The sequence below is a fragment of the Lactuca serriola genome, chromosome 3 (assembly GCF_051521515.1).
Source record: "Lactuca serriola cultivar US96UC23 chromosome 3, Lser_US96UC23_V15, whole genome shotgun sequence".
Classification (NCBI taxonomy): Eukaryota; Viridiplantae; Streptophyta; class Magnoliopsida; order Asterales; family Asteraceae; genus Lactuca; species Lactuca serriola.
In genome coordinates, this window is record NC_136410.1 from 123,303,751 (window position 1) to 123,315,913 (window position 12,163).

Consider the following 12,163-nt stretch of genomic DNA (forward strand, 5'->3'; position numbering starts at 1 on the left):
TGTGGTGTGTATGTGTGTATGGCCGAGAGTGAGAGAGTGGAGAGAAGAAGAAGTGATATTTGAGGTGATGCTTGCATGGAGGTATGAGATGTTGCATGGATGTCCTATGGATAATAATGATGTGTCACTTAAAAGTCAACTATCTTCACTCCTCTTGGGCTTGGGTATTGGGCCGAAAACATGGAGGAAAAAAGGAAATTTGGGCCTTTTGCTCCTAAGCCCAATATTTGGGTTAGCCTTGGGTATGTTTTAAGCTTAAAAGGATGTAGTAGAATTTTTATATTTTTATTGGACTAGTTTAGGTTATTCATGTACCAAGGCTTTTAAATCATTTCATTCTAGGCCCCATATGACCCAAAATGTTAAAATAAATAAATGTGGGTCCAATTAGAGCCCACTTAGGGTTCTAAGCCCATGATAGTCTAATTGGAAGCTTATTGGTCCATTTGGATCCAATAATGAAGTTCTAGTCCAAGGTGTACCTAAACAAGAACTTTTAGGGTTTCCAATTGTTTGATGACTGTTTGTAGTACTTGTATGATGTATTTGATTGAAGTTTTTGATTCACATTAACTTGAATGTATAGATTACATGGCTCAAAATTTCCAGTTGTGACAGGTTGGAGGTCAGAGCAGCCGCACTTGTGAGAAGTGTGGGAAGGGTCATGCCGGAGTTCGTAGGTCCGGTGGTGCGTGTCGCAAGTGTGGGAAAGAGGGGCATTATGCGAGGGATTGCCGTCAGTCGGTCCCGACTCAAGATATGAGGATCTGTTATCATTGTCATCAGGTTGGACACTTGAGGGTCAGCTGTCCACAACTTGTTGCAAGACTGGTGCAAGCTCCAGCACTGGCCACTTTGAGGATTACGGGTGGAGGTCAGGGTGGAGCGGAGCCTCCGAGTGCTTAAGGGCGCGCTTTCCAGCTTACAACAGAGGAGGTCAGGGCAGAGCCGGATGTGGCTGTGGGTATGTTTCCATTTTGACATCTTGTTATCTTGTGATTATGTGGTATTGTAAATCTGTTCGCCTTTTGTGCAAGATTCATAGCATGTTTGGGGATCTTAGTAGTTAGGAGTTGTAGTTGGTTAGCGTTCAGAAGGATTCTTGGTCGAAAGGTAAGGTATATGATCTCGTTGCTTGCAATAGCAACGGCGTTGCGAAAAGTGTTCAGTTAAGATTCGAATTTCCTTGGAGTTTTGGATGTACGGTGTCAGGAGAGTGACATGTGGAGGTTGCTCACTCCGGAGGGATTTGGTTCCTAGAGTAGAGTGGGAAAATTTATCAAATTATGCCAGTTTGTCCGCAGAAGTTAGTAGTGGGCACACTAAGTGGGGAGAATTGGAAAATTCTTCGGTGAAGCAGCAAGCATCCAGGGTTGGTTAGCTGTTTGAATTTATTAGTGTTGTTAGCCGAGAGTGTGGCAGGATTGGAGCAAGGGATAGTCAAATGAGCAGGGAACAGACCATGGTTTCAGGAAAAGTAGTTGGTTGATGTGAGGCCTGAGTTAGGCCATGGAAAGGATTCTTGGAACGAGACTGGAGTTTGGAACCCCAAGAGGGCTAGAACAGATGGCATGGGAGAGATTTCCAGGAAGGATGGTTCAAGGTGGCGTACGATAGTTTGAGCAGTCCGGATAGACTGAAGGCCGGAAGGCGTACCAGTCAGGCCGAAGGCTCAGGGAACAGTCCAGACAGGATGAAGGCCCAGGAGGGCGGTCCAGACATGTTGAAGGTTCTGAGAATGGTCCAGATAGGCTGAAGTCCTGGAAAGGCGGTCCAGTCATGCTGAAGACTTCGTATGTGTTAGTGGATCAGTACAAGGAGAATGAGTAAATATGTCGCCAGGAAATGGTAATCAATATGGTCTAGACCCAAGTATTGATCATGGCGGTGGAGTTGGCTGGAGGCCGTGCGTGGGCCTAGTTAGTATGTGATCGGATTTGGGTATATGAGAGTTCGAGAATAACAGTTGCTCTACATGGATAGTGTAGAGTGGAGTTATCACAATGGCACTTGCAGATGTGGCAAGGGTTGTTGAGTAGATTTCCTGGAAAGGAAAGGTATATAGCTCCGGAAGGAGTGTGGGTCCTCTGAAAGGAAAGCAGTAGTGTAAACGAATGATCGGAAGTGTTTCAGTTGCTGGTAGTAAGCACTGGGATTGAACAAGATATACGGAAACACATACGGGTTAGATGCCCATTGAGGTTATGGCAATGTTGGATGATGCGCAGACAAGTTTTTAGTCTCCTTGGAAGAGGAGGATGATAGTGGTGCCAGATTGGAGATTGGGACGGAGAAGGGTGAGACAACAGGTTAACAGACTCGGGAGTAGTCCGGAGCGGTGCTGAGGACTGTAAAAGGATATTACAGTCGGAGGTTAAGGACCTAAAGATTGTGATAGGGAGGTGTGAGTAGGTTGCACCCCATTGTGTCGAACCTAAGGGTTTGAGGGTGACGTAAGGAAAAAATCCTTGGTTCCGAGTATGGTTGTGGTCATGAGCTATAGATGTAATGGTGTTCCATCCTAGGGATGGCTGGACCATCGTAGGCGTGCTTGGTTTTTTTTAGCCCGAGGCTGTTTGGGGCAGGTGCGATGTGTATGAACATTATAATTGGGTGTTACGGAGGGTTGCTCGGAAGCTATGAAATCTTTCATCATGTCAGCACGGTAAGGGATTTGATCCAGGGAGGAAGCAGGATGAGTTTCCATCGGCGCAAATTGATAAAAGTGACGCCATTTGGGAGAAAGATAGTGAGCTAATATTGGGTCAAGACCCGGTGGTTTAGAACGGTATCCAGTTCTCGCAGGTGGCAAATGAATGCGTAAGTTGGAAGTAAGGTAATGTCTTCTGGTGGCAATTGGTCGACGAATGTTGTTATCAGGAAAGGGAAGCCGGTGGCCGGCTTGAAGCGGTTATCAAGACCCCACAAGGGAAGAAATGAATTTTTAGGATTCAATAGCAGTGTTTGAAGGAATCTGGATCGGTTGAGACCAGTGGATGCATTGTGGGAGTACCATCTGGAAGTTTGTGTGGTCGTAGGCTTTGAGGACGAAGCCTAATTTAAGTGGGGGAGAATTGTAACATCCCAAGTTCGGAACAAGAAGTGAAGGGTGCTAAGTGTAAATAAAGGGAGGGACTCGACGAGTAGGTACGCTTACTCACTGAGTCGGAGCGGGTATGGATCGCAAATTAAGTGACCGACTCGCCGAGTCGAAAGTTGGACTCGATGAGTTGGTGCTGGAATGAGAAAAACCCTAATCTTAGGGTTTGCACCCTATTTAAAGGACTTTATGTCCTTCTCCTAGCCTCGTAATCCCCCTGAGAGTTCCAGAAACCCTAACCTTCGTGTGAGACTTCATTATTGAGGAGATTGGAGCTTGGAAGAGGAAATTGATGGGAAAGAGCTTGAGGAAATAAAGTCATGCTGCAAAGGAGTGGTGTAGATCTGGGATCTACTTCAGTTGGAGCATATATTGGAGTGTTCTGAGGTGAAGTTCGTGTCGGTGGTCGGAGCAGCTTGGTCTTATCTCTTTAGTCGGCAATTACAGGTGAGTTATCCTCACTATATCGACAGGGTCTACGACACCAAGTCGGCCCTTTATCGGATGGAAATCCGGGTATTGTTGTTATGTTATTGCTTTGCTAGATCTGCATCCTGGTATTTTGTATGGTGTTATGTTAGTGACCTGGTTAAGGTCGGTACCTGGTATTTAGGGTAATGCTATGTTAGTGACCTGATTAAGGTCAGTACCCGGTATATAGGGTAATGTTATGCTAGTGACCGGTTAGGTCGGAATCCTGGTTAGGATGTTGATATGCTATGTGATTTTTTATAACGTCTGTCTGGTTAAGGATTTGTTATGTGATTAATTGTTTTATGTGCACATGGTTGTTGACGGGGGTTGGGTTGCGGCGGGTCCTGCTTTGTGTTGTAGGCCAACATACCCAGGGCGGACCGGATATTCCGAAGTCCCAGCGAGCATTCCGGATAGGCTGAAGGCCCCAAGAGAGCGGACCAGACGTGCCGAGGCTCAGAGAGTGGACCAAGCCGACTGAAGCCCCGGAGCGGGCGGACCAGTCATACTGTAGACTCAGAGAGTGGACCAGGTGGATTGAAGGTCCGGTGTGGGCGGACCAATCACACTATAGACTCAATATACATAGCTAGACTCGGAGGGTGGACCAGGTGGACTGAAGGCCCGGTGCGGCGGACCAGTCCCACAGTAAACCCGATGTGAATGGCTGTTCTATTTGCGATATGTTATGAGTATGTTTATGTGTGGTTGGTATTTTGGGGGTAACTCACTAAGCTTTCGGGCTTATTGTTCAGTGTTTTGTTTCAGGTACTTCAGCATAACATGGCAAGGCGAAGGCATGATCGTACCGCTCCTCATGTTTTATGATTTATTTCATATAGTTCTGGGGAATAGTCTGATGTTTAAACTATTCTGAAAACAAATGTATGAACTTAATGGTTTTTTAATGAATTAAAATGTTTTAATTTGGCTCGAATTTTATTAGTGTTACAGTTTCTTACCTTCTTTATGTATTTGTGTAGCTATCATTAAGTTCTACAACTTTCCTTAAGGTTGCGTTGTCAAATTTTAACTTTAGTTTTTAACCCTTATTTTATGTTCTTCGAAAAATCATATCTTCTTTATATGGATTCCGTTTTTGACTTTTTTCATGTCAAAGTTCTTATCTCGCGGAGTAGTACGACTTTCCTTTTAATGGATTTAGCTAAAACTCAACCGAGTTCTTTACACCATTTTGACATTAATTATGTGGTTGGTTTTTTACTTTTTATAAATCATAACTCTTCCAATTGGAGTCGGAATTTTTTACAAAATTTATATCCTTTGGATCACATTGTTGTGTACTTTCAAAGTACACTAGCAATTATTAATAATGGTATGACGTTTTGGTCACTCATTTTTTACCCTGTTGTTCACGGAAATTTCTCAATTGTCACAGAAAGGCTCCTTGAGAGGAACAAGATAAGAGAGTTCTTTGTGAGAACTTAGATGTAATCCGTGATGGATTAAGTTTAAGGAATTCGTAAGGAGTTCAAGAGTAAGAAGAAAGATGAAGGATCCACGAGGGATCATAAGATAGAAGAGTAATATTGGGTGAGCATGCCCCTTAATGAAAGTGGGGATGTTATCCCTTAGAGTACAGTATGATATGCGAACGTTTGGTTTAGTTGGGAACAGTATGATGAGGCATTAGAGGTAGAGAAGTGAAGAGATAGAAAATATAATAAATATAGATAGAGACAAAGTTAGAGTATGTGTAGAGTTGTAGAAGAGCATGTTAAAAGGCCAAGAAAATGAGTAAAAATAATGAGTAGAGCAGAGAAAGTGAAAATAGATATATAAATGAGAAGAATAGCGATGTATGCTAATAGAGAAACAGTTATATTATTGATTATGAGAAATAGAAAGAAAGATGAAAGCTAAGAAAGGATAGAAGAATAACTCATCAGACACATTGTGTCTGATGCTGCATATGTTTATGTTTTCCAGGTTTAGGTTGTAGTAGTCGTTATACCAGACGAGAAGACAGGAGCGAAAGGAAGATATAGAAAGTAGATTTATATTTATGTAATTTTACTTTTTGTTCTTTTATGTATGTAGGATTTTATTGTAAACCGTGATTATTCCTCAGATGTAAAGGTTTTAATTTGTATAGAATTCCACACTTTTTAGATAAAACTACTATAAATCCCTTAGATTAGACTTATAGAAATATGGGTCGTTACATAAGTTATTACGGTCAAATAGTTAGTAACCAATACAACATTATAGGGTGATACATGATGTTTATGTCTATCAGCAAACCAACCTACTTATCTCATTCAAGACTAATCAAGTGAACTTCACTAACTCATTTATTATGTTAACTATATATGTATATGTGTTGATCTGTATATGTGTTAATCATTAGTGACCTTATAAGGGGAAGTGATCAAGGTTATGAAATGATCATGAGTGACCCTATATTGGAAAGTGATCACAATTTCTCATAAGATAACCTATAAGGGAAAGTGGTAGTATATGGTTTGTACCAACAATATAATGGGTGAGTTCTATGTTTAATCACTAAGCTTTAAGCATACTTGTTGTTTATTAATATTTTCAGGACCCTATGGGGTAAACAAAGGGAAGATAGCGACCTGACTACAGGACCATCCATACTATGTTTATTATTTTTAATAATCTTTGTTTAAAAGACTACCACGACTTTCTCTAGATCAAGTGTTTTACGGAATTCAGAATGAAAGATTTTATACATGGTGTTTTATTATCAATTTTAAATTATGACCAAAACAGATGTTTTCTTTTATTGTAAAAAAATCAATGTACTACAAAATCTTTTAACCGAAACATCACACCACACATACAAATTTGGTTATAAAATTATAAGTAAGATTTTTACCTAAACACATTAAATAAATTAATGAAACCAATAAACATGGTATTAAAATATTTACAAGATAAGCGTAAAAAATATGATATATTTATATAGTCTGATTATTCAACGAGTTACAATATGTGCATATCCAAAAACAAGCACATCTAGTTTTCTTGATCATCTTGCTACATTATATGCATATCCATAATAGGCACATCACGACCAGATGTCATTTCAACCTACCAAGGTCGAACAGTCAAGGAGTATATCATCCAATATGATTAATCTCTACTCCAAAAACCTTGGTCCCATAGATAGAGAGTATAACATAAGGTATGATCAATCTCCAGTTCAAATATCTATCAGGGTCCCACAATCAGATTGTATAATATATCACATGATTAAATGTAACATCCTAATTTTAGATCTTGAAGTTTTGGTTATTTTTGTGAATTTTTTAAAAATAAAATAATAAAACAAATGTTTTTTTATTGTAAAAAAAAATCAAGGTGCTACAAAATCTTTTAACCAAACATCCTACCGCACATACAAATTTGGTTACAAAATTGTAAGTAATATTTTTTACATAAACACGTGACATAAATTAATTAAACCAATAAACATGGTATTAAAATATTTACAAGATATTGCATGTATATATATATATATATATATATATATATATATATATATATATATATATAAAAGTAAGCCTCAACAATACAATACATTTATATAGTCTGATTATTTAACGAGTTACAACATGTGCATATCCAAAAACAAGCACATCTAGTTTTATTAATCATCTTGCTATATTATATGCATATCCATAATAGGCACATCACCACCCGATGTCATTTCAACCTACCATGGTCGCACAGTCATGGAGTATATCATACAATATGATTAATCTCTACTCCAAAAACCTATCTTGGTCCCATAGATAGAGAGTATAACATAAGGTATGATCAATCTCCTGATCAAATATCTATTAGATTCCCACAATCAAATAGCATAATATATCACATGATTAAATGCAACATCCTAAATTTAGACCTAGAAGTTTTGGTTATTTTTGTGAATTTTTTAAATATAAAATAATAAATTATAAGTAAGTGACTTATATATATATATATATATATATATATATATATATATATATATGCACATGATTAAATAATAACTGTAAAATATGATCATAAGAAATTACAAATAATTTGATTGGAGTTAATTGAAAATTTATGTTAGAAGGACAGAAGGTGTCAATTTGTGAAAGTTAAGACTTTCCAAGCGACCATATATGATTTAAAATGTCATAATAAAGATGGAGAAAGGAGAATTATATAAATTATAGAGTTCCTAGTTATTTCCTATTAAAATGGTTGTCAAAAGAAGAAGTTAAGTTTAGAGGGACCATTCTTTCCGATTTCAAAAGTTTTAGCTTAAGATGGGAGACTATGTTTCCCTCTTTCATTCAAAATGTTTTCTCTCCATGGTGAGATTGGAATATGGTGATTTCTCAACCTCCAATGGTAGATTGTAGGCCTTTCGACGTTCCTTTGAAGATTTATATTACAACTCACCATATCTAGCTTATACATACCATGAAGATTTTGGCCACATCACTGAGGATTGGATAGCCCTTAGAAATGATATTAGATATCTCATAAGCAAGGGACATCTCAAAGAGATCTTAGGAAGACGAAAAGAAAGATCAAAGGAAAAGGACCAGGATCCCTTCCATACGATGCCAAGGTAGTCAATATTATCTTTGGAGCATCTGACATCTGTGGAACTTCTTATTCTGTAGCTCAAAGGCATGCCAAATCATCCAAGATAGAAAGGGAAGAAAGACCCCGAAAGAACACATTGATAACAAACAGCAAGGAGATCATCTTTGACGAGCATGAAAGAAAAAACACCCAGGATCCTAAACCATGATGGATTGGTGATTACTCTATAGATCGCCAATCACTTCATCAAAAGGATCCTAATAAATAGAGGATCTTCAGCGAACATCAAAATTTCAGATGCTCTAACCAGAATGAACTGTTGGATTAATGTCTAAGTCCATAACTATAATTGGTAAGACTTGACCCGACCCGGCATGGTCCATTTGGGTTGCATACCATCATGCACTTGGATAGACTATAATGAGAGAAATAAGACACTTATGGTTATTAATATATTATAAGTTCTAGTATATTAATAATAAGAATAATAAGATTATTTAATTAGTATTGATCAAGAATTAATCTAGGATTAATTAAGTGATCAAAAGAAGACTAATTAAATATATGGGTTGATTGTGTAAATCATCCATACTTGTATAGTGGGCTAATGCTCCATGGATAATCAAGTTGGGTTAAAACCCATAGGATGGTCCATGGATGCTCCATGGTGTATTTGTACCCATGGATCATGGAAATGAAAGGCCATGTCAATTAGGGTTTACATGGTGTAACCCTTACTATATAAGCATCTTATTCTTGACCAAAATCGGCCACTAGAGTGTGAAGTGAAAGGGCTAGCCGATTTCATGAGTTGTAGAATTCTCTCAAGTTATTCTAAGTGTTTTGGTGATTGTGATTCCATTTGAGGCTTCCACACTATTGGGGCTAGGCACTCAAGCTTCATGAAGACTTTCTACATCAAAGAGGTATGTATTCTATCTTGTTACACTCATTGTTTTGTATGCTAGATTAGGATTATACCTTGGAAGTTCTTATTTGCATGTATAATAGAGAAAACATAGATCCAAGGTATTTAGGGTTGCATGTACACTTAGGAGTGTTAGAATGCTCAAAACCCAACAGTGGTATCAGAGCCTAGGCTTGTTTTCTATTATACTTGATGCAAATTGCTGAAAAATGCTGAAAAACTCGATTTTCTGGCTTTCTGGGCACTGGACTCGCCGAGTCCACTGATGAACTCGCTGATTCCATGAGTAAAATCATCCTACTCGCCGAGTAGGTTCATGCACTCGACGAGTAGGAGCCCCAGACAGCATATATTCGACTTTTTTGGCTAGAAATGGACTAGGAACATTACCCTAAGATGTTTTTGAACTTATAAACTTGTTTTTGATGTGGTAATGTTCATGCTAATCCAATTTCAAAGATAATTGTCAATAGATTCATGTTTCGAATTAGTTTAATGATTAGGCTAATTACATGAAAAAGGTTGATTTGAATTATCTTGTTCTTATGAGTTGCTTAGATTAATAGAAAAGTTAATTGATTATGTGTTTTCAATCCAAATTAATCTAAGAGTTGATTCTAAAATGTGTTTTTGTAACTTGTCCTCAAGTTATATGAAAAGTCACATTTAAGTTTCATAAAACTCATAAAAGTTGGCAATGGTTACAAAAGATGAAGAGTCTTGTCCTTAAGTTATGGAGGTTCAAGAGTCACTTCATTAATAAATAAATAAATAAAGTGTAACCTTAATTAATTTCATAAGTTATAAAATAAAGAAAAGTTAATTCTTTTATTAGTTTAAAGTCTTCCATAACTTGTCCTCAAGTTATGGAACTTGAAGAGTTTTTGGATTAAAACTACTTTAAACACATAAGTTATGGAATTAATTAGTTTTGAATAGTTTCAAAACTTGCCCTCAAGTTTTGGAATTTGAAAAGTTTTCACTTATGAATACTTTAATTTCAAGTTAGCCCTTAGAATTTTAAATGTTAAAATTCAACCCTTATACTTTATAATATTATAAGTTAATATATATATATATATATATATATATATATATATATATATATATATATATATATATATATATGTATGTATAAGAGTAAAGTCAGTTTTACCACTAGTACGCCTCATTCACGAAGCCGGTCTATAAGGTGGGTATAAGGTTGTTGCCTATAAAATGGCAACTTAATGGGTGTCCACTCTCACCCACCGCTTGCTTGACTGGCGGAGGGTCGTTAGCCGAACGGGTTTGACAGGACTATAATTCTCCATTCATTAAAAGTATTAATGATAAATACTAAGTAACTAAACTCTTAATAATACCCAATCTTAGTTACTTAGGAAAATGTGAATAAGGTGCTAATCCATGAAATTACACTTTACACATTCTCTAAGTCGTTAGTGGAGCGTGTGTGGTTAACCGGCACACTAACCTGGACTTAACAAGGTAGGTAAAGGGTGACTTAATATTTATCATAGTATCGATGGAGCGTGTATGGTTTACCGGCACATCGATTGAGGGGTAATTTATTAAGGGTACCAAGTGATTTGCATGGTTACTTCACACCTTGTTTTGTGATCCTCGGCATCCCATTCACAAAACCTGAAGGGCACACTCGAGATTGAAACATGCCTTTGAACAGTTCAATGAATCTCAAAGATCTAGGAGTTTCAAAACCAATTAAAACCTAATAATACATTTCGTTTATCTTGGTGGAAATTGGTGAATCGTCATTCACCTACCTTCAAATATTTTATAGCTTGGATTACGGCATACCTCTTCTAAGTTATAAAATAGTTTGTTGGGTCCTAGCCTTAATATTTCATATTGGGTGTCATATTAAGGACTTTAAATCAACTATCTTGAATATCTCCCAAAAGTTGTCTGGTTTAGACACCTATGATCTTCCCAAATCTCTTGAAACAAGGTTTCCTAAATGAAGATGATGTCCCTTGGAAATCATACTTCTTTCTCCTTCTCCAACTAATCTCCCTAACCCACAAGTTCTTGAAAAGTTTAAGGTCACTCAATCCCTATTGGCAAGGCAAGGTCTAGGTGTGATCACATCTCGGAGATGTAGTCACATATTGACAAGCCGGGAGAGTTGGGTGTCGAAGTCTTGAGAAAGTTGGTGGTTCAACTACTTTCTAAGTCACATAGTGAGTTCTTTTGGAACACCTATGAAACAGACTATGACAAGACCCTTAATGATCTTATCTGTTTGCTAAGATCAACTTCCTAAAACTTTATGGACATTGACAATAGTGACATAGGAAATCCAAAAAAGCATTCTCTTCCCAATGGAAAGGGATCGGCCATAGTCAACTCGGTTGACCAAATGGTAGAAAGAAAAAAGCTAAGTCTGTGATAGTCTCGTGTACCATTATCAAAGGGTCCATATGTTTATATTGCCAAAGGAAGGGGCATTGGTTGCGAAGCTGCCAAATTTACCTAAGGATGTTAAAGTCAATAAGTTTGACTCTACTTCGGGTAAAGTCCACTATCTAACTCTGTTAAGTTTCTATTCTGAGATTCTTGATACATGATGTGACTAGGTCACATGGTGATGTTTTAAGAATCAAAGAAAAGTAAAGGAACTTAAAGAAAGAATATGCTGAATCTGATCGCGTAGATGGATTTCTATCGCGTAGTTTGAAGATCGGATTCTTGAGCTACTTCTTAGGAGTTATGAGATATTTCCTAGGAATAGATAACAACAAGTTTTCATATGGATTGTAAGGATAAGTTTTTCCGCAAAGTTTTTAAAATAAAAGGAAAATTTTTGATTTTATTTATTTTAAAATATCCTTACAATGGCATCTGTGGAAATTTTTGTTGCTTATAAGATTCCATTAATAGCAAGAGTGGAAGTATGAAATTGATTCTTTCATTTGTGGTAATGTCTAAATTTACCAAATAAGGAAAGATTCTCATCACCCAAGTTTCAATTGGACCGGAACTTGGAATCATGCAAGTTGTATAGCATGATGAATGAGAACTTTCAAGTTTTGGAAAATTAAGACTAATTACTTGTTCACATGGATGTG